General features: G+C 33.7%; 2 pseudogenes; one reads left to right on the plus strand and one right to left on the minus strand.

Annotated features, from left to right (window-relative positions):
* Positions 1 to 14,183, minus strand: part of LOC140859283 (uncharacterized) — a 99,654-nt pseudogene extending 85,471 nt beyond the window's left edge.
* An 811-nt stretch (positions 14,184 to 14,994) lies between these two features.
* LOC140859284 (putative invertase inhibitor) lies at positions 14,995 to 17,624 on the plus strand (annotated as a pseudogene).
* Positions 17,625 to 23,325: the final 5,701 nt, after the last annotated feature.

The following is a 23,325-nucleotide window of genomic DNA, read 5'->3' on the forward strand; positions in this document are numbered from 1 at the left end:
AGTGTGAGCTTCAAAATTAGAGAGCTTTCAGGAAGCATCATCCACAATCTTTCAAGCATCCTCTTAGCCTTCAAGAAAGAGAAGACAAAGCTTCAAGAGCAAACCATACAGCCTTCTCTTTGCACTTCAAAAAGAGTTCATTTTATTTTTGTTTTAAGCTAGATTTACCTTCATTTGTATCTTTATTTTTTTACATGTTTCTTTGAGAGAAAGAAACTTGGGGATAGGCTGGTTCAAGCCTATAATTGGATGTTGTAAAGATTTTTTTGGTTGGCGCACCTAGGTTAAAAGCAACTGGGTTGTTAGTGATCCTAGAAAACTAACGATGTAAGATTTTGGTTGGTGATCCTAGAAAACTAATTGAGTTTGTTTGTGATTTTGGGTAAACAAATGCACTACAATTAGAGAGATTATAGTGAAATTTCCAAGGGGCTCTTGAGAAGTGGACATAGGAGTGAGTTACTCCAAACTACTATAAAAATTTTGTGTGTTTGTGCTGTGCTCTTTTATATCTACTTTACTTGCTTTAATTTGTTGCTTTGCACTATTTTAATTCTTGCATAGCTTTAATTACATTTGGTTTCCATTGTCGCATATTGTAGTCACTTCACAATCACTTAAACTCACTTAAATTAGAGCACATAATTGTTTAGATTTCAATTTGGCATAGAAAGTTTTAGAACCCAATTCAACCCCCTCCCCCTCTTGGGTTGCTACCTCTAGAAAATAAGTGCAGAGTAGGTGCTCTATTATTAATTATTGACCTAGTGGTCTAGAGCCAAAGATCATGGCAATCTTAAGTGATTTTTTATTTACCGAAGGACAATCAATTTCAAGACCTCCACTTTTTAATAGCACAAACTACACATTTTGGAAAATATGTATGAAAATTTTTATACAAGCACAAGATTATAGTAGATGGTGCAGACACCCTCAATGCATTGATTATAATAGATGAAAGATTATAATAGATGGGGCACGTACACCCAATGAATTGATTGAACATAATAAAAAAATGGCCCAACTTAATGCTAAGGCCATGAATATACTCTACTGTTCTTTAGATATTAATGAATTTAATTTAACTTCTTCATGCATTTCAGTGAAAGAAGTTTACAAAAAATTGAAAGCAATCTATGAGGGAGCAAATCAAAGGGAAATATTAAGCTTTCAAGAAGAAAAGAAAGCTCACCCCAACCTATGCCTCATGGCTCATAAGGATGAAAAGAACAAGAAAAAGAAGAAAGAAAGAAGAAAGAAAGCATCAATTAAAGGAGAGCAAAGTAAAGAAACAAAAAATGAAAAAGAGGAAGGAACACATTGCAAATCCTTGCCTCATGGCTCAAAATGACAATGAGGTAAACCTTGAAAACTCTTCCAAATTTACTTTTGATGAATTATTTGAAGCCTTTAATGACTTAATAGATGAATATAAAAAGTTAAGGCTAAAAAACAAAAAGTTTAAAAGATTTAATCAATCTTTAGCTGAAGAGAAAAATAAAATCTGGGTTGAAAAAGATGATCTTTTGAAAGATATAAAAAATTTGGCCAAAGAAAAGGAAGATTTCTTGAAAAAAATTAAAACTCTAACTAAGGAAAGGGATAATATGGTTGAATCTAAAAAATTCTTAGTTAAAGAAAAAGAAAGATTTTCACAACATGAAAATCTATGATTGAAGAAAATCTCAAGTTGAAAGAAGAACTTAATAGATTAAGATTTTTTGCTAAAGAAAAAGGTAAATCTGAAAAATCTCTTTTGGATGAAAATACCAAATTAAAGAAAGAGACTACAAGCTTGAAGTCTATACTTGAAAAATTTACAATTAGATCATAAAAGCTTCAAGCCATTTTAAATAATCAAAGAGCTATTTTTGACAAATCCAAAATTAGTTATAACTCAGTAAGAAAACAAAAATCTATCAAAAGCATGCTCAACAAAGCTTCAATTGAAAATCCTTCAATCAAGTATTTTAAATATAATAAAGTTGGCCATAAAATTTTTGAATGTAATATCAAAAGAATTGGCTAAAATTTTATTAAATAAATTTAGATTTCAAAAGAAACTATGTACTCTAACCTCCATGGATCCAAGATAACTTGGGTACCAAAAGTTAGTAAATAATTTTGCAGGTACACCAAGGATCCAATAAAATAAAAAGATAAAATTCTTGTGAATGGATGCCTTGGAAATGGACTTGGATGGGTGATGATATTGATAAAATCTAAACTTTTCTCACATCATACCATCAATACTTATTTGATTGATTCTATTGATGATCTATCTATATGGTTTCATATTATGTTTACTTGCTTGAAATACTTTTCATGTTTTGATAAGATTAGTATGATTGATTTTGATGTTTACAATGATTTGAATGGTTTGATTTTAAAACTCAATAGGCTCTCCTCCATGTTTTATGTTTTGAATCAATTTGAAATGAACTTATCGTAAAATTCAGCATAACTTTCCATATCAAAATTTGTAATTGATAAATCTAAATTAAAAGAAGCTTAGTTGACTATGAATGTTTTTGATCACAAAAATTATTTGTTTTGACATCCCCCACATAAGATGCTAAATTATCATAATTCTCCTAATAAGTGCATGAAATAAGTACTTGAAGATAAGATACTCAATTATAAAACTCAAATGCTTATTAGATTATATTGCATCTTAGGTTTACCCCTAAGAATTTAAAATTTTTTTAGTTAAACCAAAACACATAGAGCTTTTATCTAGATTCCCTTTTCTTGATATCCTCAATTTGATTAATTATCTTACTCTTAATTCACCAAAATTTTTGATTCTCAAATTTGATTTAAATATCATTTTTGGCCAATAATTTGATTGCATATCATTTTCTTGATTCAAGACTCCTTTGAGTTGTTTCAAGGAGCCGACTCGAAAATTAGAAAAGTCGACTCACAGGCTGAAAAGCAATCAAAATGGTTCGTCTCTTTTTCCCTGTTCCTTCAATCTTTTCTATTTTGAAGCAGAGCTTCCCCCAAATATTCCACTACCTAATGCATCCTCTCTCCCACTTAAATCTTGTCCCATTTCTAAGATTTGGTATCTATGGCACCTTGAAAGTCTATGGCTCAATGGGCTAAGCACTCACACATGGAATCTTCATGACCTAGCCTATCATCTTCTCCCATGGTGCAAGAAAGATGGTCCAAGCAGAGGAGCAATCGGAGAACATCTCTACCTTATGGCATCGCATTGGCACTCATATTCCAGGAGCACATGGTAGATTTTGATGGTAGGACCTCTCAAGTACTGTTATATATTGACACATACAATGAACGTTCACTTCGACGGATGGAATTAAAAAGACACAAGGCTTGTTGGATCAGGAGACATCCTCAGAGGGATGATGAGGATACAATTTTTGATGAGGCTCCAGCTGCAGTTCCACTGACTAATATTCATGCTGAGAAACCAATCATTTAGGCTGTAGAGGCACAGTTAGACCATCCACAAGGTTTAGACAAATTATATCTCAGATTGGATGAGAATGCACAGGTTGAGAGGATCTCCTCTCGAGTCATCAGCAAGGTCAAAGCAGAGTTTTAGCAATTAGCATTAGAGACCTTCAACTTGATGAGAGAGAAATTTTAAAGGCTTGCTTCAGTAGGAACAGACTCTCCGGACCAATCATCTAGAGCCACCAGATTACCATCCCCTTCCCAGCCTGGTCCATCATCTTAGAGCCTCTAGATCATTTTGTTAGGATGCTAGGACCTTCATTGTAGAATCATAGTTTTTCTAGCAATCCAATTTTTGGTTGTTCTACATGTATACATCATCTTATATAAATACCTTTGAAATTAATTAAATATGCACAGTTTGGAAGAATAAAGAGGAGTATCAAGTTAAGTGAATCATTTGGTACTAACTCTAAAAAAAAGGAGAGATAACATTAGTAGAACTTAAAGGAGAAATTACTATGGAACTTAATGAAAATAGAAATTATTGATTTATTTGTACACCTCTATTGTTTTGATTTGTTTATGAAAAATCATTTGTACTTGATTTCATCATTCACACTTTACATGATTTAATCGTATCAACATTTTGATAATTAACTAATATCAACATTTTGCATCAATTGATCATTTTTTAATAAATGCTTTTCATAATTTATATCAAACTGAATTTGAAAATATGAATCTTTGTTTTGTTCAAGTAATGAATCTAAATCTTTTTCTTTGATCTTTAAGTGGCAATAAACCTTTAAGAAAACCTTGATTTGAACTAAATTTTATTTCATTTGGTATCAAAATTTTTTCAAAAAAGTTACCATTTGGATTGGTTTTCAAGATTAATAGCATAAAGAAGATTATTTTCATAATTGGTATCATATTTTCATAATTGGTATCAAATGGATTATGGGTATCATATTTTCATAATTGGTATCATATATTGTTCTGTATTCAATTGCTCAAACCTTTTGGCAAAATAAAAAGATTGCTCTATCTCAAATATATTTTGTATAACCTTGACATTATACCTATGAGATATATTCTAAAGATTGGTATCTGTATAAATCAAATTGCTTAATACTTCTTTAGAAGAAAAAGAAATATTTTTTACAAAATTAAATATGTCATATGTCTTGCTTTGAATCATCTACTCAACATGCTCAATTTTGAAAAGTTCTTTCTCTTTGAGATCTATCAAGTTTAAGATAATTTTGAAACTAAATTTAAGAATCTACTCGATGCTTAATGTAAAACAAAAAGAGAGAGAAAAAGCTCGAATGTTAAAACTTATTCAGTAACAATTATAAAATTGAGGGGGAGAAAATATCATATAATAAGGTTTTTAGAGGAGAGACACTAGCTAAAAGTTAACTAATTTGATTTGATTGAAAATATTAATAAATTTTTGATCTTAAATTCTCAATCAATTATCTTATTTTGAGCTTTATTGTATTGATTTTAAACTTTCCATCAAATGCCTTATAGTCTTCTCAATTTATGCTTTCATATGTTTATTCAATTTAATTTACTCAATTTAAAGTATTGTTGATTTAAAATAGTTTCAGACAAAATAAATTATTCCCCAATATTGAACCTTGCTTAAAGTGGAATCGTTAATATGCTGATTTCATAATTTGATTTGCATGAACATTCTTGACATTTTTGGAGTTGAATTGAATTGAAAACTCATTCTTACTCTAAAAAATAAATTTCTAAAATTTTTAATGTACAATGTAAGATCCTTATAAAATTATTTTTAGCTCACTTGACTAAAATTATTTTTAATGATACTATCTTTGATACATTTTTGATACATACCTTTTTAAAGTTTAATTAACTAAAATCTCTTGAGAAAAGAAAAGAACAAATATTAAAATTGATATCAAAAAATTTTTGATATATTTTACTTAAAAAACTCCATCTTTTAAAATCTAAATCAATATCAATGTGAATTTGACATCAGACATACCTAATTTGGTATCAAATATGCTCAAATGTCTTGAAACACTCTATTCCTCAATATCATTTGAAAAATCTAAATTTAATCCATTTAGAATGGGGGAGAGTGGTATCAATATGAATTTGGTATCAAACATCCTTATTTTGGTATTAAATATCCCATAAAGTTGAAATTCATATGTTTTTAAAATTATTTTTTTTTTTAATTTGATATATTTTTTTGAATTTCAATTGATTTGATGATATTTCTTGATCCTTCTCATGATCTTTTGGATGTTGTCAAAAAGGGAGAGAAGCATGTTGACTATATGCTTGAAGGATTGATGCTTAAGAAACTCAAAGTTTTGATGCTTGAAGTCTTGATACTCATTGATTTGAATTGACCTATTATTTTGATATGAGTATATGCAATAATAGATAATAAACTAATGATGTACAATAAATTGAAGGCTTGTTAAAAATCTCCTTGAAGTATGTATTTTTGTGCTTAAGTAATTACTTCATGATACATTATTTCTATTTTTAGAATATATTATTCCTTTAGCATATACTCAAAAGTTTTGCCATCATCCAAAAGGAGGAGATTGTTAATCCCATGATTGATTTTGATGATCACCAAACTTTAAGTATATTATGTAACTAATCTTGTGTTTCAAGAGTGGTTGTAGGTCTTTTTAGATGTTTAAATTAAAGAAACAATCCATAAGAAAGATCTCCTCACGATTCACTAAGTCAAGGATTTTAAAGAAGAATTTTTAAGTTTCAAATTTATCACTGAAACAGGTTTTAAAATAAGTAATTTTAAGTTTCAGGAGAATTGGAGTCGACCCCATGAAGATTGGAGTCGACTCTGGCATGTTGGATAGTACTAGCACGTAGCCGAGCTAATTCAAAAAAAATCTGAGCCGACTTGAAGAAAATTCGAGCTAGCTCTCTCAGAGAAATACAAAGTTGATTTTTTAGACTCTGTGATCAAGCCGACTTGAGATCAATTTGAGTCAACTCGAAGGCAATTGGAGTCAACCCCAATGGAAAAGGAGTCGACCCCAAGCTCAAGATAGGCTCCAATGGTTGGTTTTATGTACTTCTCCAATGGGCTGATTTTCACTCCAATGATTAGTTCAATCCCTCCAATGGTCCAATCTCCATCTTCAGCCAGCTTATTTAAAGGTGGAGAATCAAAAGAAAATAGAGAAAAGTGGAATATCAAAGAAAAATTATTTAAAAGTGTGAGCTTCATTGTAAATTCAAAAGAAAGAGAAAAGAGAGGAGCGTGAGCTTCAAAATCAGAGAGCTTTCAAGAGGCATCATTCACAATCTTTCAAGCATCCTTTCAGCCTGCAAAGAAGAGAAGACAAAGCTTCAAGAGCAAACCATACAGCTTTCTCTTCACGCTTCAAAAAGAGTTCATTTTATTTTTGTTTTGAGTTGAATTTACCTTCATTTGTATCTTTTTTCTTTACAAATTTTTTTGGGGGGGAAGAAACTTGAAGATAGGCCGGTCCAAGCCCGTAATTAGACATTGTAAAGGTTTTGGTTGGTCCATCTGGGTTAAAACCAACTAGATTATTAGTGATCCCGAAAAACTAACAGTGTAAGATTTTGGTTGGTAATCCTGAAAAATTAACTGGATTTGTTTGTGATTTTGGATAAAACAAATGCACCATAATCAAAGGGATTATAGTGAAATTCTCAAGGGACCCTTGGGGAGTGGATGTTGGAGCGGGTTGCTCCGAACCACTATAAAAATTTTGTGTAGTTGTGTTCTACTTTACTTGCTTTAGTTTGCTGCTTTGCACTATTTTAATTCTTGCATAGCTTTAATTACACTTAGTTCCACTATCGCATATTGTAGACACTTCACAATCACTTAAACTCACTAAAATTAGAGCACATAACCGTTTAGATTTCAATTTGATACAGAAATTTAGCACCCAAGTTACCTCCCCTCTTAGGTTGCTACCTCTGAGCAACAATGATACTATGATGGAGATCATGATATGTCTCATTATCAGATAGAACAAAATCTATGGAGTCACACACAAAAGAATTTTGATCAGATCAAATGGTTGGATCATGATCAAATTATCAATGTGATTGATGATAGAGATCAAATTATCAATATGATTGATGATTTGGATCAATTTATAAAAATTACAAGTATAGGATCAGCTAATAGTTAGCAAAAAAGACCTAATTGCAATTGTTGTTCAATCCAATTTGATGGATCAAGTTGGAGATCAAGTTCTAAATAATTAAATTAGATTTAATTTACTTAGGCTTGACTTATATGAGTCTAATTGGATATTTGGATTTTAGATTTGAGTCCTAATTGGATTGAGACTGAGTTTAGAACAAATCAAGCTCAAATCAGATTCGAATCAGATTCAAATCTGACTTAGATTGAGCCCAGATTGAGTCTGATTGGATAAAGATGCCAGAGTCCCAGGTTTATTGGGACTCTCTCTCCTCTCTCATGGTAGAAAGGAGGGGTGTGCATCCCTTTGGCGTGTGCAAAAAGGGAGAGAGGGTGCCAACCTCTTCCCTAGTCTTCTCTCTCTTCTTGCCACATGGGATTGGATTAATTCAATCTAAATTTGAACTTCTTATCTAATAAGAGTTTAAATTTAGTGGAACTGTATCTGATCCCCTTGATCATATCTATAAAAGGATGGGATTTTTGGGTGTAGTAATCAACACATCACAAATTAGATCACCAATTCATTTGTGCCGCTCCCTCTCCTTCCATCATCTACATGCGCAAAACCCCCCCTTCTGGTCGGCCACATAAAGAGAGATCAGCGAGGAAGAGATTGGAAAAGGAGAGAAAAAGGGAAGGAGGAGTTCTTCATTGCCTTTCTACGTTCCTCTAATGCTGCACGATGGTAGTTTGCACGTAGATCCTCAGATCCTCTTCTATGATGGTCAAAGAAGAAGATCGGATCCAAACCAGTAAAGTAAAGATATGAAAGAGACCTAACACCTCAGTGATTTCCGACTCTTTTGATCTACTTCAATCCTATGTGGATATCTATAGAGGCTGGACGTATGTGTGGATTTCAACAAAACCTATAGACATCCTCAGATCTAGAACTGAAGAAGGATTTTGCGATTCAGGCAGGTGATCTGATCACCAATTTTTATTTTTGATTTTGAAATTAGATGTATGCTCTTCATATTATTTTCATCACATGAACTGGATCTGTAGGTATAAAATTAGATCTATGCATGCATAGACTAAAAGTAGTTTTAATCTATCTTTTGCTATGTTTTTCGAAATAATTTTAAAAAAATCTACATGCATGAAACCTAACGAAACCCAATAGCTGTGTGTGCAAGGGGTCTGGGTAGGATCCAGTTAGAGATGATGATGATGATGATGAGGTTGGACCTAGTGAGCCTTAGGATAAGAGAGAGCCCCAAACTCTACCATCACCGACAGCAATAGTGGTAGCTTCACTAGCTTCCCCTCCTACACCTTGAGCACTAGAGTAGCATAGTTTAGTGGTGTCAGATGAGCATATTCTTAAAAGGTTGGACACTCCTTTTAGGGATCAGTTAGGACTTACAATGTCAGCATGATGACATCTGGTAGGACTTACAGACCCATTATGATGAGCTCAAATAGGAGTTGAGGCAAATCATTATTGGGTTTAGATTTTAGAGTGATCACAGAGCTAGAGATCAGATGACCCTACCATGGTATTAGATTTGGCATAGGAGGCGGCACATCTGCGAGGTAGGATTGACTCCATGATCTTTTCTTAACATGGTGGTATTGACACTTTGTTCGCTATTATGCGACATCTGGAGGACCAGCTGGAGACCTTTATTGCTTTCTCTTCAATAGCTGGAGTCTTTGGCTACTCTCATACCTCACCCCCTAGATCTCACTCTTCTAGTCAGCCTTCATCCTCTCAGCCTCAGACTACTTCCAGATCACTAGTTACTAGATTAGAGGTAGGTTTTCCTTATTTTGGCTTAGGACCCTCTGCAAGGATTCAAAGTAGGAGAGCAGCCCCCTCTTCATCTAGAGCATATTCCTCGACTCACATTGAGGTTCCCTTTGGTGATGAGTAGGATGCTTGGGCTACTCAGCTATCTTGCTTGTTTTGTCAGTTATTTAAATGCTTCTGATATATCTTGGTGTATTGTTCAGTGCAACTATTTGTAAAGCAATAACAATTTTGTAATGCAATATTTATGCAATGCAATCACTCATATTTTATCATTCGTGTTTTTATTCTCCTATTGCTTATGTTTGTTTGACTCTATTTTGTTGATGACAAAATCAGGGAGAGAACAAAGAAAAAGATGAGAACGAAAGGAGAGAAAAAGAAAGAGTGAAAAGAAGTTGAGCATCTAAAACAAGAGATATTGAATTAAGGGAGAGTAGCTAAAAGCTTCCAACATTACATTAAGGGGGAGAGAAAAATGATGTCCAAACATCATATAATAAGGAAGATAAAATTGTTAAAGGAATTTTTAAGGGAGATGAATTTATTTAAATTTTTGAAAAGTTATGAAATCTCTTATCCTTGAAGTACAAATCATTGAATTTCTTATCTTTAGGATACTCTTATGATGCATTTGAATTTAAGGTGCTACATATTATAATTTCTTGAGCAACTCTTTTGGTTATTTTTTTATCTTTATGCTCAATGTTTTGTAATCATCAAATGGGGTAGCCAAAGAATGATTTTGATGATTATACAATATTGAAGTAAAAAAAGAAACTAATATCTTTGAAGCTTGGTTGAGAATATTTTTATAGGATGCTAACACTTTTGGTAAGCTTTGAAGTCATTTAGAATATTTTTGAGCCTTAAAAATTAAGGTTGGAGATGAATTCATTGAGAAAAATCAACTTAAGAATGGCAAGTCGACTCCCTACTTTGGATGAGTTGACTTTAGCATAAAGAGAGACTAGCACACAAGTCTGGTATGCTTTACGAGTTGATTCTTGGAACCTATGAGTCAAAACCCTCAGAGAGACAGAGACTTGATTTCTGGCACATCCTACAAGAGCTAACTTTTGGATCCTACAAGTTGACTCTTAGATTTTGCAAGTTGACTCTTCACTTTGGTGAGCCGACTATCTCAGAGAAGACAGAATACTGATTTTTGAAGATTTGAAGGCGAGTTGACTTTTAGTCTATATGAGTAGACTCTTGGCCTTCACAAGTCAACTCTTGAGATCTACAAGTCAACCCTTGAGCTTGTGATAGCCATAACAAACTATTTAGATGAAGTTGTACAAACGTTCAAAAGTTGTTACAATAGCTAGATTCCATCTCCAACAGGCGAAAATAACTAGTTTTCAAATCAAACAACTATATAAGGCCTAGGGTTTGTTTGAAAATTAAGAGAAACCCTAGTGAATAGTAGAAAGTCTATCCAAAGAAAAAGAAGCCTATATTTAGCATTGAGTGCATTCAAGAGTGCTCTTTAGCTCTACATTCAAAATTTCTTAAATTTTCTAAAGGCAATCAAGAAGAAGAGTGTGTGCAATCTCGCGCAAAGCATCCAAGCATTCTTCAAGCAAGCATGAATGACTTCCATCAGCTTATTAAGGAGCTTTTTGTGTTGTAAAATTTTTATTTACTAAAATTTGCTATAACAAGTTTCAAAGGGTCTGAAACTTGAGGAAGAGGTTTAATCCAAATCTAAAAATTAGATTGTGAGCCTAAAGAAGAAGGCTTGTAAAGATTGTTGCTGGTGATTTTAAAAAATCAACTGGATTGGATTGTGAGTCCAGCTAAAACAATCATATTGTAATCAAGAGATTATAGTAAAAATTCCTAAGTAGAGCTTGAGGAGTGCACATAAATGCTTGGTGTGCACTAAACTACTATAAAATCTTAAATATTTGTGTGTGTGCATTATTATCTTTGATTATGTTTCTCTATTTGCTTGCATTCATTGCATCTCCCTTAATTTATTTGAAAAATTATACATATTTTATTTAAATCTTTGAAAACTCAATTCACCTCCTCCTCTCTTGGGTTGTCTAGCTGGGTAACATCTTCTTAAAAACTAACCTCATTCCAGTAGATAACTTAATAAAAGTATCATTAAAGTTCATCAAGCTACCAAGCATTCATTGCATCTCCTTAATTTATTTGAAAAATTGTACATATTTTATTTAAATCTTTGAAAACTCAATTCACCTCCTCCTCTCTTGGGTTGTCTAGCTGGATAACATCTTCTTAAAAGCTAACCTCATTCTAGTAGATAACTTAATAAAAGTATCATTAGAGTTCATCAAGCTACCAATGGATAATCATGCTTTTACATTGAAAAATATAAAGGAAAAATTCCAAAATTATCTGATGAATCCATCCAAAAGTTAATAAAAACAAAGTATAATGGAATAGCTAAATAAAATATTTTTCGATAAATCCTTTTCTTCCATCTTCATTCATCCATTATCATGAATACCTACATTTAAAATAAACTAAATAATTATAAAATAAAAAATTTAAATATGGAAACTTGTATCTTGATATAGATACAAAAAAATTATAAAGATGGTTACTTAATATTATATCTACATCCCAAATTTACTGCTTGGCATGCCCTGGGGTGCTATCATCCGCATTCAAGTTTAAAATACTCATGCAATTTATAACTGTTAATACACATATCAATTATAAATCTTTGAAATATAAATACTATAAGCAACTAAAAAATATTGCATAAATTTAAAAATATATACCTTCATCATATTCTTCACAAAGCCAATCTTGAGTACAAACTAAGGCCTTGATAATAGATGGGGTCAATGAACTCAATATCAATCCTCAACTCTACCACCAATCCTAAATGCTGATTCTGATAAAATAGTAGAGACTATAACAGAAAGACTATCTTTAGCACAAGAGATGTGGATGAGTTTTGGCCTAGCTCCAAGAAGCCTGGGGGAAGAGATGACTTCTGGTCTGATGTAGCCAATCGGCTAAATAGCTCCATCGCTTATTCGTATATAAACTGCTACACTACTCTTTCACCATGCCAAGATATCAAACTACTTGTCATTCAAATAAGAAAGCACATCATCATCCAAATAATTATGTAGCTCTAATCTCTTTGTTTTTTTTTTTGCAGAAATTTGACTTCTAAACTAGATAAAATCTATGCCAAATTTTATGTTACTAAAGTTAAAGGAAAAAGTAAACTCATATCTCTTTGTCGATCAAAATTAGATATTAGCTCCCTTAAACCTATAGAAGGCTGTACTTATTTGTCATAAAATTTATAAAGACAAGCACGAATATCATCCATTTTCTTCTTACTCTTCTCCACATCAAATGTCATTTGATATCAAAACTCTATAAATATTAACTTTGACCTGCAATCCAAAATAGAAGCAATTAATAATAAATTATATTGCATTGAGACCAATATTTAGAACTTCTTTTGCATCTCATTTATCAATTGCTTTGGTGTATCATTAGTATCAACACTCCCATCCATCAACAAAACCCTAATTCCCTAAACTTCTTTTAGGTACAAATTAGATGTGGGACACTTGTAACCAAAAAAATATTTTAGTGGCATCTGAAAAGCCTTCTAAGAATTTAAGAATCACATCAGCCTATTTTCATTCATCATTACTGGGATGTATACATTAATGCCTGGTTGCATATACAATAAAAATATTTTTATAACTAATTGCATTATTTAACATTTCATAAGTGAAATTCCTTCTTGTAGCAACACCCAAAGTGAGCCCTTTGGTGGTAGTGGAAAGTCTCATTTGTTGCATAATTTTATTAAATCTTTGCATTCAAGATTGGGTTGCGGACACATATCTAATAATCTCTCTTATACATTCAATAGATTTATGAATTATTTTCATCCCATCCTGAACCATAATATTTAATATATATGCACAATATCTAATATGACTATACTCCCCATCAAATAATATTTCATAACACAAATGATCTTAAACCCTTGTAATTATGGCATCATTTGTGGAGTAATTATCTAAAGTAATAGCACATATTTCATAATCTAGTTTTTCTTTCAAGAAGGCACTTTCTAATAGTATTTTCAATTGCAAAACTTGTATGAGGGTATGCTAATTTCTTGAAACTAATTATCTTCTTATGTAGAATAAATTCAAAATCAATATGAAGTGCTTTGAGGGAAATATAACCGATTTTCTAATTTGATGTCCAAATATCATTAGTGAAATTAATCTGGCAACTTAATTTCTTAAATGCATCTTTTATTTTTTTTTTCTTTCTTCTCGATGTAAAGTTGTACAATCACTTCTTACTATTTTATGACCAATAACATTAAACAATGGTTGAACAGATTTCATAAAATCAGAAAAAATAAGAGGCTTAATAGCACAAAATAGAAGCTTGACACATATGATGAATTTTGCTAGAAGCTTTTTGCTCTTTTCTTGGTTAAATTTAAAAGACTTCATCAAATCTTTTGAACTTGATACTATAAATATTTAATCAACTAGATTCTTTTAATACTTTTTGTAAATATTTTCAAGATAATATTTTAGATGACTTGTTCCTTCCTTAGTACTATCACTTAATACCTTTATACAATATTTACACATAACTATTGATCCATCACATTTTCTTTCCTTCATAAGATGATTCCATACCCATGACCTTTTTGTAAAACCTATCACTTTCAATATCTTCAATAGTATCTCTATTTTTGTCATTCTCATCCCTTATATATTCAACGGTCTCATTTTCACCCATTTTAGAATGAGATATTAGTAAAAACAATATGTCCTAATAAGAACATAAATTATTAAGAGAAAGATCAATATTCATAAAACTAATATTAATTTGTAAAGGAATGTATGTTAATTAGCAATGAATATGATGTTCTTTTCTACTTATTTTCTTCTTTTAAATAGTATTGCTGATTTTTTATAATATTATAAAGTGCTAATAAACCAAATCTTTTGATTTCAAAGTCTTTGAACTTTCCCATGTTTGTACCAGATGCTAGAAAACTTGAAAATCTTTGAATTAGTACACATGTAGATGTAATAGTTAATATACAGTACAAGTAGCATTTGGTGTGCATTTGAAGCTTTATGTCCCTTTAATGTGATGATTATTTGGTGCCCATTTCGAATTAGGATTAGATAAAATGCTGGGCATTTTTAAAAAACTTAAAATCCCCATACAAGACAAAACGTCAAGGCATTGTGGCAGACAATGAGTTTTGGGTTCTTCCCAACATAATAAATTGATGCTAGCCACAAGAAACGGAGGATGTACCTTTGAGATCATGAGTTTTGCCTTTAATGATGTGAATATTGGCAATGTGGCAGATCGATGTGTCGATTGAATTCTTCCTACCACACTTCAGAAAAAAAGGAAGATTGAGTTCTTCCCATCGAAAGTTAAATCAAGACACCAAAAGATCAGAGAGAGCAATGGGGAGAAAAGAGTTAGTGGGAGCCCACAGATGCAAGCAAGTAGTTGAGGAAGATTGCCGAATCCAATGGAAGATAAAAAGAAGGGGGAGTTGGTAGGCAGTGCCCACTAACCCTAACGCATGACAAACGGCGAATGGCGAACTGTTAATGGTGACCGACAATCAACAATGTTGGATGAGGATGACTGGTGATGAGGGAACACCGATGGACCTTGGAGCGGCCAACTAACAATGGATGCTGAGAGAACTTTAAAACCCTAAGCCCCAAATTTCAAAAGGATGGGGAATTAAGGAATACTAGTGATGGGGGAAGAGGGATTCTAATTTATATTGGAGTCTACTGTAAGATTCTTCAAGATCGGGCTTAAAACTAATTATTAACTAGCTAACTGCTTGGGGATTAGGCTAACTCCTCCTAAACAGCTAAACCATTTTGGCCAAGGATCAAGCTCGGGCTGGATATTTGGGCTCGGGCCAGGCCACTGGTATACTCGAGCCCAATTTGAAATTATAATGGACTCTATATATGGGACTAAGCCCAGCTTGATATTATTTGGGCTTAGCCCAAAGCCCGATCCAAAGTTAGGCTAGTCGGAGCCCATTTCTAGCCCAACAATCAAGTCAGGTCGGCTTATATATGGATTGAGTCAGATATATGGTGGGTTAGAATCCCAAATCTGAATGTGAGCTTTTTATTAAATTGACCAAGATTTGAAACCTGAACTTGCTACATTAATAAATATGTAATCCAACTCAACCTACTTAACCAGTTCAATAAATAAGTAATCTGCTTAGCCTTATGACCTGTATAACCTACGTACCTATATAACCTATATAACCTATGAACATGTTTGATAAATAACTTGCTTAACCCGCTTAACCCCAACCCGATTATTGAACATGTTATACTTGTTCAATGATTCAAAGGACTGGAACCGAAATGCGATCAAATTATTAAATGGTCTAAGTAGGTTGAACTATTTATGATCCGAACCTATGTAGTCCAAACCCAAACCTGCTTATTGTAGGCTTAACTGGTGATAGGCCATGTTATCTTTTCCAACCCTATTCATATAGTTTCCTAAAATTTCTCCATCTCGCTCACCTATGCATCTATGCATTACACTTATTCTTTTTTATTTCATTGAAGCATCTATAGTAAATTGAAATGATTAAAATTAGAAATAGAGAAATAAATTTAGTATCCATGATGTGCCAAATTTTTATGAGTTCCAAACTATAATTAAATATACTATATATATGAGCCATTTGTTAGTTTTCTAAAATTACTTTTCACAAGCTCCTAAAATCTCTACTTCTCATTCACCCCATTAATTTTAATCATTGCATTATTAATTAGAATGTATTTTATTAAGTATATAAGTAAATTAAAACTATTCAATAAAAGCTGTAGAAAACTTTGATTGCCCTATTCCTCCTGGAATCCTTCCACCCTACCCTGAAAACATTACAAAGCTAGATCCTCATGTTTCAGATCTACAAAAATTCCCTATAAAACAATCCTCTCCCCTCCCCATTCTAGCCCATGCTTTCCCATCTCCTCTTCTCTACAAATAATAGCTGCTTCTATAGCTCTCCTTTGCTTCATTTTCATCCTCAACCAGAGCTTCTCTCTTATCGATTCGAGAAGGCATGCAAGGTAGTAGCAGCAAGGAGCCCTAATGTCAACCATGACTTCTGTGTCATGTCTCTCAATGTCAATCCTAGAAGGGGCTTAGCTGATGCCTAGGGACTAGCTGTTATCGCCACCAAGTTGGCCAGTGCCAATGCCATGAGCACCTGGTCGACGATCTCCAATTTGTTGAAGAAGACAAGCGACTGTGCAACCAATGAATGCCCAAGTGAATATTTGATTATACATTCTAGATAATTTTATCTAAATAATGCTAATTTTTTAAAAAATATAAAAATAATATTTTTTTCAAAATATTTATCAAAATACTATTCAAAATAAAGTCATCCTATTATAGAGTGACTTTATATGCTGACTCACCACAATTTACACTATATGGATGGTGGAGTCAGCAACATAGAGTCACCGCATTGTAGGGCGGCTTATTAAGTCACTCTACAATAGTGCAACTCTATAAGTTGCCTTATAGTAGAGAGACTTATAGAGTCATCCTACGATAGAGCGACTTTATTGCTTGCCACTTATAAACTCCAATAGCTTCTCTCATTTAAGATTTGGTATTATTTCTTACTCCATGTAAATGAATTTTTTAAATGATCCACTGACCATGATCTCATATATAAAAATTTTTGTAAACATTGTCAAACAAAATCCTAGTAAGCTCATAATGTTGACATGGTAAGTGCAACAAATGTTGATAATCTCGATGAAGAATAAGGTGACTCTTGGTTCTAATTTAGCCTTTCACATGGCGTGAAATTTGCTGAGTTGGCAAAAAAAGTTGCCCTAAGATAGGACGACTTTATTTTGGACAGTATTTTTATAAATACTTTGGCCAGGATATTATATTCATAATTTTTTTTAAAATTAGCATTATTTAGATAAAATTGCCTGCATTCTAGCTTGGTTGATACGTGGAAAGATACTGTTAGTTCCATCACATCAAAATGCTACTTTGATGCGAGGACTCATCTTAGTGCATCCATTGATGTGGGTCTCACCAAGAAGAAAGTCAAGTCATCATTGACCAAAAAGAATAAATGATTCATGAAAGCTCTCTGCTCTTGCTCTAGCGATCACCAATCTTCTAGGATGATTGACATTGCTTGCTTCTCCAATTTACATGGTTTCTCTCTTTTTTCCTTCTTTTATTTTCAAGTCTGGCTGAGAGAACTAAAAATCTATAAACAATAAAAAAGAATGACAAATTTCATCGAAAAATTTAGTTGTTGCTACTAGCCTTGGCATGAACCGATTAAGTTAGGAGACATCATTTAGAATTTTTGTGGTATTATTAGTTTAAGATTGTAGTTATTAAATATCAAAAATAAGTTAATGCTTTATCAGGGCTAAAGATCAAAAACCACTTGCATATCCATGAGTCTAATGACATATGGAATTATCTGGGGGTATCAATATCGGGTAAAAGATTATCTTCAGCAGACTATAGTGGGTTGAAAACATATTCTAGAAAAGATCAGAAGGTTAGAATTGGAAAGCACTCCCTATTACAGAAAGAGTCACATATGTTGACCAAGTCAATTTTTTTTGCTCTTCCTATTTATTTGATGTCCAATTGTACTATTCCTAAGAGGGTGTTACTACAACCAAAAGGCATAATGAGGAATTTTTTATTGGGTTCCTCAATTGCTTCTAGGATGGTAAATTTACTGTGTTGGGATTGTGTACGCCAGCCGATCCGAGCAGGTAGTTTGGGTCTTACTTCTTTGGTGGCTCAGAGTGATGGCCAAACATATGGTGGCTTTATGTTGACACAGAGGGGTTGTGGGTTTTTCTTGTGAGAGCAAAATATAGAGCATGGTCGCTTACACTACTCCAATGTGTCCATGAGCTAGTTCACCTATTTAGAAGAAACTGTCCATTTGCTCCAATGATTTTTTCTAATACTAGATGGATGGAGGGTAATGGCACTTCTATCGAGGTTATTTAGGACCTATGGATTTTAGACATTCCTATTGCATATTGGCCTGCCCAGATGATACTTGGTCTTTGGCATGAATGTTAAAGTTAACGATCTTATGGTTGTTGGCAAGCATATAGAAATTGGTCTATTCCTATATTAGATGGTGATCTTGCAGATAGGTTGTGTTGAAGGCCTTCATGCACTACAACAAAATAAGATATTAGCGATGAAAAAAATTCATCACTAATAGCCGATTTTCATCGCTAATAGTTATTAGCATGAAAATTTTGTCGCTAATATTTAGTCGCCAATAATACCGTCATTGATAATTTTTTATGATGAAATAAAAAATTTATTACAAATAAAAAATATTACCGACGAAAAATTTTTGACGTTAAACAAATTATTTTTTAAAAAAACTATTTATGATAAAAAATTTTAGTCATAAAAAAATATAATTTGCAACAAAATAAATTATTTATGATAAATTTTATTCATCACTATTAATTTAATTAAAAATTTTTATGAAAATAAATTTAAAAAATATTAGCGATGTAAACTTTTCATTGCCAATATAGCAATTTCCAACAAAAATTTTTATCACTAATAAATATTAAATTACTAGCGATAAAAATATTTTCATCACTATTAATTTAAATAAAATATTTTTATGAAAATCAAATTTTTAAAAAAATTAGCAACATAAAATATTTTGTCATAAATATGGTTATTTATGATGAAAATATTTTTATCACTATTAATTTAATTAAAAATTTTTATAAAAATTAAATTTAAAAAAATATTAGTGACATCAATTTTTTATCATAAATATAATTATTTTTAATGAAATATTTTTATCACTATTAATTTAATTAAAAAATTTTATAAAAATTAAATTTAAAATAATATTAGTGATGTATATTTTATGTTGCAAATATTTCAAATTTTGATGTATATTTTTATCACTATTAATTTAATATTAAATTTTAATATTTTTAAATTTATTAAAAAGTTTATTTACGATCAATTTTTTCTCACTAATATATTTTTTGTGACCAATATTTCATCAGAAATAATTCTATCACTAATAATTTATAGATTTTTTTTAAAAATAATTTATAAATATATATATTTAATTTATATTTATAATATTTTTTATAAATTAAAAATATAAAATTAAAATAAGAAATTCACATAATAAACTTATAAATAAATTTCATCATTTTATTATATTATATTAAAATTATAAAAAGTCTAAAATAAAAATAAAAATCTATACAAATAAGCCATCAAGTGTCGGCATATGTAGAAGGAGAACGGGTTGGAAAAAGAGAGTGCTCGGATAAGCTCGGACTGGCTTGCTGCTACCTTATCAGCTGCATCATCTGCTCCATCTGTGACATCCACTCCATCATCTGGATTTAGAGCTGCTGGTACTCATCGACACATGCAATCAACTCATCAGCTCACTGCTCAGCTTGTCTTTGCACCTCTACCAGTCGAGCATCGCAGGCAGCATGGATGTCAACCCTAGGTGAGCGTGAGGATGAGGGAGTAGTGATCCCATACCCTAGACCCCTAACATAACAGGGTCTCATACAAAGCACCTAATCATAGATCTCGTCATCTGTGGGTGCGATTGAGCCCTCAGGGGTAGGCTAGGATCTGATGTCTATCATACAATCCTGAAAATTAAAGTTATAGCTATTTTAATTTCATACTGAAAATCAAACTGTGAATAAAAATAATTGAAAAAACTTACAAAAAGCTCTTGGCTCCCCGTCGTCCACTCCCCTGACCGTCGCTGGTGGGTTTGCTGGTAGATATCGATCTTACCAGGAAGCTCTCCAGTCTCAGCATCTCCTGTAATTTAGAAATAATTAATTAAAAAAATTTTAAATAGTTAGAAAATTATATACTAATTATAAATTACTTACCATCTGCTCCATGTGATGAGCGAACGATCTCGAACCCTCACAATGTGGTACAATCTATCTAGCCTGATTTGCAGCATTCTGGACACATCTTCTCTGTATAGTTAGCAGTCAAATTAGTAGGTAACAAACTGAATTTAAGAATAAATGATTCAATCATTAAATTTAAAAAAAAAAAGTTTGGATGTGTAACCTGATATGCTAGATCCTTGTAATGACAGCATATGACAGTCCAATCATCCATAGTGATGCTGTCATAGGGCCGCTGCTATGCTGCCTCCATCCCATGATCTTGCATCACATGATACCAATACTGATGGATGTGGTGGTGATAGTCTTTAAAATGCAAAGTTAAATAAGCATCCATGGCTCACCGCATACGATCCTCCTCAAAATCAATAATATTAAAAACACCCTGCCAATAACAAATATTAGAAGAATACCATGATAATTAAATATTCATAATATAATTTATTTTACCTATAACTGGGTATAGAAAATATCTCTCTGAGCCAGTACAATGTGATGCCAATCGAAAAGCATTACGGGGGCATAGCTGTAGCATATGATGCCCAGCTCGATCTGCCATAGCTCGCACCATCTCTTAATGGGCCTGGTGTAGCCAGATGGTATCTTGATACGGAGACACTATCTCGGATGCTCATATCTCCAACGCTCTAGACAAGGTTCTTTGATGGACCTCGTTCTCACCTCACTACTGGTGGAGACTGGCCTAAAACAACAATAAATCAATCATTAGTATGATAGCTATCTAAATAAAAAAATCAAATATCATTATATAAAAAGTATGATAATACCATTCAGATCCGCCTCACTCGAACCCGTCTCACTGAGACCTGCCAATGTAGGACCCTCTAGCGATGGAGCTGGTGTGGCGGTGGAAATCGATGAAGGCATCTCAGCTTTCGAGATAGATTGTGAATGTGAACATCGTCGTCTGTCTCCTGATGTCATACCTATAATTTTTGACATATAAATGAATATAAATAAATATAAAAATAAAATCTAGATCACAATCTGAATTGGATCGAGGTCGAGATCCAGATCGAGATCTCGATTCAGATTGAGATCCAGATCGAGATCTGATTAGGATCTGAGTCAGGATTTGGGACATCCAACAATAAGATTATTATTTTTTCAAAAAATCTGATTACAGGACATTCAAAAGTCAATCTCGATCAAGATCGACTCTTGAACGAAAATCTATTGCTCAATACAATTTAATTACCATCTCTGAACATACATTCGAAGATGAATTTTTAATTTATCAAAAAAGAGTAATTCTGCATTAAATTTTTTCATAAAAAATTTTAGTAAAATTTTCTCTAAAATAAAAATATTTTTTATATTTAATTTAATAAGCAAAAGCATACAAAACAGCATATAAAATAATTAAATTGTAATAAGCAATAGCAATGTGCATTGTGCTAGCGGAACAAAAAAATTTATAAATTTCAACAATAATACTAAAAAATTTATGCAATAAATATAAAATAAACTATAAACAGTTGAGCATGCAAAATAATATTAACACAAAATAATAACAACAAAATCTATTCCTGAGGACTCGATGGTCTTTTATTTTTTACTAAAATATTTTTACCTAAAAATAATAAATAAATTTTTATTTTTTTAAATATTTTTTATCTAAAAATATTTTTTTTCAAATATATTTTCTCCTAAATGAGCTTCAGACTCGGCCTCCCACGGCCCCCGCTCCCGCTGCACCGACACCGTCACACACCTCATGCTGCCCAGACTCGGCCCTCACGACCCCTGCTCCCATTATGCCGGTGTCATCACACACCCCGCACCGTCCGAACTCGGCCCCCACGATCTCCGCTCCCACAGCGTCGGTGCCGTCACACACCCCGTGCCACTCGGACTCGACCCCCGCGACCTCTGCTCCTGTGGCACCAACACTGTCACACACCCCTCGTGAGCCACCCCTTGCGGCGCTGCCACCCTCTCCAACCCTGCACAATCCAGATCCTAACTCAGATCCTGATCAAATCCCGATCTGGATCCCAATCCGAATCGAAATCTTGATCCGAATCTCAACCTCGATCCAATTCAGATCGTGATTCAGATTTTATTTTTATTAATCAAATAATTAAATATTTTTATTAATATTTTATTTTTTTATTTTTTTCCTTTTTTCTTTCCCTTTTTTTTCTTTTTTTTTTTTTTTTTCTTTCTTTTTCCCCCTCCTTTTTCTCTTCCCTCCCTCCCTCCCCACCATCACCCACCCCTCCCCGCCATCGCCCCCCCCAACCCCATCTCCCCTAACCATCGGTCGCCCCCTCCCCGACCCCGTCTCCACCGACCGACCCCCTCCCCGACCCCATCTCCATCACCGCCGGCCTTCCCCTCCCCTACCCCATCCCCCCAGCCCCATCCCGCCCCCTAACCCCATCCCACCCACGTTTGCCCCCGACCCCCTCCTCGTCGGCCGACCCCCTCCCGGCCCGATCTCTGTCGCCACCGGCAGCCCCCTCCCCGGCCCCATCCCCCCTAACACCATCCCGACCATGTTTTGCCCCCGACCCCTCCCTGTCGGCCGACCACCTTCCACCGGCCGACCCCTCCCCGGCCCCACCTCCATCGCCGTTGGCCCCCCTCCCCGGCCCCATCCTGCCCCCGATCCATCCCACCCCCGACCCCATCCTGCCCCCATTTCGCCTCCGACCCCCTTTTCACCGGCCGACCACCTCCCTATCGACCGACCCCCTCCCTGCTGGCCCCATGGTGCCGCTGGCCGCCCATGGCCCACCCCCCACGGATGACTCTACCCCCTGGTGGCTCGATCAACACAAAAAAAAGGGTTAGAACCTTACCTCCAGCGGACGGCAAATGGCGGGCGGTGCAGACGGCAGCGATGATGGTGGAGAGGGGCTCGCCAGCAGGAAAAGAGGGGG

This window comes from Elaeis guineensis, chromosome 7 (genome assembly GCF_000442705.2).
Source record: "Elaeis guineensis isolate ETL-2024a chromosome 7, EG11, whole genome shotgun sequence".
NCBI lineage: Eukaryota > Viridiplantae > Streptophyta > Magnoliopsida > Arecales > Arecaceae > Elaeis > Elaeis guineensis.